The sequence below is a fragment of the Lutra lutra genome, chromosome 11 (genome assembly GCF_902655055.1).
Source record: "Lutra lutra chromosome 11, mLutLut1.2, whole genome shotgun sequence".
NCBI lineage: Eukaryota > Metazoa > Chordata > Mammalia > Carnivora > Mustelidae > Lutra > Lutra lutra.
This window is the reverse complement of record NC_062288.1, coordinates 82,238,721-82,243,392: the sequence shown is the minus strand read 5'-3', so window position 1 is coordinate 82,243,392 and position 4,672 is coordinate 82,238,721. Positions and strand designations below refer to the sequence as shown.

The 4,672-nt window shown below is 39.3% G+C and overlaps 1 pseudogene; it reads left to right on the top strand.

The window, feature by feature from the left end:
- The first annotated feature begins 1,781 nt into the window (after positions 1-1,781).
- LOC125080521 (developmentally-regulated GTP-binding protein 1-like) lies at positions 1,782-4,308 on the top strand (annotated as a pseudogene).
- Positions 4,309-4,672: the final 364 nt, after the last annotated feature.

Genomic DNA, 4,672 nt, shown 5'->3' with positions numbered 1-4,672 from the left:
AAACCTTTATTTTTTTCTAAGTAATTTTCTTGGAAATCATTTGTTTAATAATTCATTTTTTTCTATTAAAGATGTCACCTTTATCTCAAACCAAATACTTAAATATACTAGTTCCTGACTATATATTTTGATTTTCTATTTGCCTCCATTTATCTGTCCATTGCAACTTGTTTGTCTATCAACCTACTCTTCTACTTTCCTCAGTGTATTCTTATTACACTATTATAGACACTGCTGCTTAATGGACAGTGATATGTAAACTTTCTTGTTTCTTAAAGCCGTTTGTAAATCTGATAGAAGTTTTGGATTCTCTACCTAAGAACTAGTTTCTCTACCTAGAAAAATTCTGTACCAAAAATTGTTTCAATCAAAAAATAAATAAATAAATAAAAATAAAACAAAAAAAAATTGTTTCAATCAGAAAGGTTATGAAACTTATGAAAAACAGAAGGAAACTGAGCACGGTAAAGAGTTTTTAAAATCTTGCACAGGTAGCCAGGCAAGACTAGTTGCGTTTAAAGTAACTTATGCATTAAACAGCTTAACGCATAAGTTACTTTAAACGCAACTAGTCTTGCCTGGCTACCTGTGCAAGATTTTAAAAACTCTTTACTGTGCTCAGTTTCCTTCTGTTTTTCATAAGTTTTTGTTCAATTCCCAGTTTATTAGCCATAAATATCTTTTTAAACTTTTTATTGAGATATAAGTCACTAACCATAAAATTCATTCTTTTAAAGTGTACATTTAGGTTTTAGTATATTTACAAAATTATGCAACCATTACCCTTAACTAATTCCAGAACATATCATCACTCCAAACAGAAGACATTCATTAGTAATCACCCCCATTCCCCACTTCCTCCAGGCCCTAGTAACCACATCTACTTTCTGTCTCTATGAATTTGTCTATCCTAAACATTTCCTATAAATACTTTCTTATCAAATTGAGCCCATTATTTCCAACTCTTAGAGAGATTTCTAAATTCTGATTCTACTCCAGGTTACATTAACTATTAATTTTACACTGCTAGATGAATGTTAATTAGTTTTATAAATATGTCTCTGTGTTCTAAGCCATTGCTAAATTTCAAACAGAATTGTGCCAATTATTTGTGCAACTGCTATGTAGGAATCTTCTATTACCTTGTTATAAGAAGCTAAAAGTTTGCTCATCTTTAGAATCATCTTGTCTGCGGGTCTCTATGTTGCCTTCAAGAACATCTTAAAAAACTATTAAGTGATTAGGTAAAAACTTGTTACATTGTTTCTGGTATACCAGCCAAACCCTTCCAAATCTTGAAATTAAGGTTTTTTGTGGGGTTTTTTGGTAAAATTTATTCTAAATCACCATGTAGTAATTCCTACAAATCAATATACTCTTTCTCTATGTGAATAAACTGTGCCTCTCATAACAAAATTCAAATTCTTCTCTCATATTAACTGCAAATCTAAATCCCCACAATATTCAGAATAAAACCCTATATTAAAAAAACAAATTGTTAGTGTTTCCCTACTCTAAATTTTGTGACCTTTCCTTTTTCCATCACATCTCAAAAATCACAGATAATGTGGCAATTGTTAAATCACCACTTTAGTGTCTACTTTCTATACCCTTTAGTGTCTCCTATAGGAGAAAGAGTGAAAGGGACAGCAGTATAATTCATATCAATAGCCAAGTTGCTATTAATTATTATAACAAATGATTCAATTTCTCATTCCTCCCCCCCAAACATTTGATTAATATAAATTATGAAAGATGAAGAGTCATGGACTCTGACAAGCATGCATCAGAAGGGACCAAGGAGTGGTCCCATGGAGTCATTGGAGTCTTCAGGCCCTGTCCCCACAGAGCCCAGTGACCTGCCTCCAAGGCAGGGCTAGACCTGGCCACCAATCCACAACAGAGAGGGAGAGATGGAGCTACTATGTCCACCCAAGCTCCTCTCAACATCTAGCGACCCCCAACCAACCCCCAGTGCTTTAGCTGTACCAGACATGCAGACAGAGCTGGCTTCCCACCAAGGTAGGGGTACAGCCACCCATCTTTTAGAATCAGCCTCTTTCTAATATGCTCATTTACAAAAGAGCTAGAGTTCCTCAACCCATCAGATCTCTGACCTCCTGTGGTGTGTATATATACATGTGCATATTGTAGAACTAGAACAAAAATGAAGTCATATATGTTAAGGACAAAATGAAGTTGGCCAGTACAGTCACATTAAAGAAAAACAAAACAAACTTACCTAAGTTACAGAAATGTACAGCTCTTCTCAAAAATCAGCAAAGGATGCTAGCCAATCCCCAAATATCAAGTCTGTTATGTCATCTTGGGACTTCCTTGTTCCACTGACTGGGCTACCCTGATCCAAATAAGGAAAAAGACCACAACTAGGCAACATTCTGCATTTGCCTTATTAAAATCCTTTAGTCTGGGGGAGCCTGGGTGGCTCAGTCAGTTAAGCAACCAATTCTTGATTTTGCCTCAGGTCGTGATCTCAGGGTCCTGGGATAGAGCCAGCACTGCCTCCCTGCTCCTCCAGGAGTCTGCTTGAGAGTTTCTCTCTGTTTCTCTACCCCTCCTCCCACTCACAGGCTCTCTCTCTCTCTCTCAAATAAATAAATACATTTAAAAAACAAAAAAAGCCCTTTAATCTGTGAGCAACTCGGAACTCACAGCTCCCATAGCCTTGAGTTTCCCAGTTTGCAGGTCAAAACCCTTGCAATAAAGCTCGTCTTTCTGCTTTGTTTTATTCTGTGTGCAGAGTTCAGCAATACAAACCTGTGTGCACATGGGGGCCAGGACCAAGCTCCACAGTAAATGATGCATCCCCTACCCCAATGAAGAAATGACCAAGAAAAAAACCCCAAAAAACAACTTTAAAAAATGGGAAGCTGGCTGGGGGAAGGGTGAGGAGAATGCTCCACACTGCGTCACCGTGTGAGCCTCACAGGTGGAACTCTCACTAGAAGTAGAAAGTACCTCCTCAGTGCGTTGCATTAGCACCTGATGAAACTGGCTGATCTGCACCAGGTGTGGAACAGGAGATGGTGTAGAGACCACTGCATCCCCTGGGATTCGCCACCAGGAGCCACACTTTAACCAAGATCCCAGAGATCGAAGCTGAGATGGCTCAGACTCAAGAAAAACAAGGCCATCGCACACTACCTAAGCCCGATTAAGGCTTGCGTTTCTAAGCTTTGCAGAGAACTCATTACTCCAGAAGGTGGTAGTGGGCTAGGAGAAGATTTGGATGTAGCCAAGACGGGTGATGCACAAATACTGGGTTTGTGGATTTTCCATCTGTGGAGAAGTCAACACGGCTCAGTAACTGGCAGCGGTATTATTTCAGCATGAAGCCTGAGTTCACCACTCTCGCTACAGCTCCTGGTGTCATCACATACAAAAGTGCCAAGACCCAGCTTCTGGATCTCCCAGTTATCAATGAGGGTGCCAAGAATGGAAAAAAGTAAAGGAAGTCATTGTAGTGGCCCGGGTGTGTGACTTGATCCTGATTGTTCTGGATGTCCTGAAACCACTGGGACATGAGAAGATCACTGACTACAAGCTGGGAGGCTTTAGCATTCACTTGAACAGCAAACCCCTTAACATTGGCCTTAAGAAGGAGGTAAGGAAAGCATCACTGTCACTTGCCCTCAAAGTGAGCTGGATGCTGAAATTGTGAGGAACATTCCGCCTGAATATAAAATTAGTAATGCCGGTGTGGCTCTGCACAGTGATGCCACAGTACATGACTTCATTGACATGGTGGAAGGAAATAGAGTCTATATCCTTTGTATCTATGTGTTATATAAGATTGATCAAATCTCCATTGAAGAATTGGATATCATCTATAAAGTGCCTCACTATGCATTTATCTCTGCCTATCACTGCTGGAATTTTGGTGACCTGTTGGAAAATATATGGTACAAACAAAAACTGGTGAGGATTTCACCAAGCCCAAAGGGAAGTTGCCAGATTACACACCTCCAGTAGTGCCACCTTACCCCAGAATCACATGGAGTATTTCCACACGAATATTCACAAGAACGTTATCAAAGAATTAAACATCTTTCAGTCGGGGGGGGGTGTCTCTCTGTGAAACACGATTCTCAATAAGTGGGTTAAGACCATGCATTAGAGAATGAAAATGTCATTCATTGTGAAAAATTGAAGCCTTCTTCTTTCCCCAACTGCCAGGCCAACCACAGCAGCTTTCCCCATGACCAAGCGTTCTATCCCAGGTCCCTTCTGAGTTTGGCAGCCACAAGATCGGGAATCATAGGAGGAAGATGGAGACACCCATGCTGAAACTGCACTTTTCTTATCTTAGTGTCACCTTGTATACTGAACTGCATAAAAACCTGGTAGAGGGGGAAAAGTCACACTGGGTAAGGATTTCACAAATATCTACCTGGGGATTCATAATTATGGTGGTCATAGGGTTATAAACATTTTTGCAATCTTGTTCAGGGCATGTGTATGCAAATCTGAAATGTGTAAACAAGGACACCTATACCTGAGGTGAGGTTAATGAATGTTTAATGAATTTGTAAGTGACATAACCTTTCAGTGACAGTGCTCACTCTGATTTCAATGCATATAAGATATATCAGTAATTACTCATTTAAAGTTTTGCCTTTCATTATTTAATTAGTGGGAAATAAAGACAAAC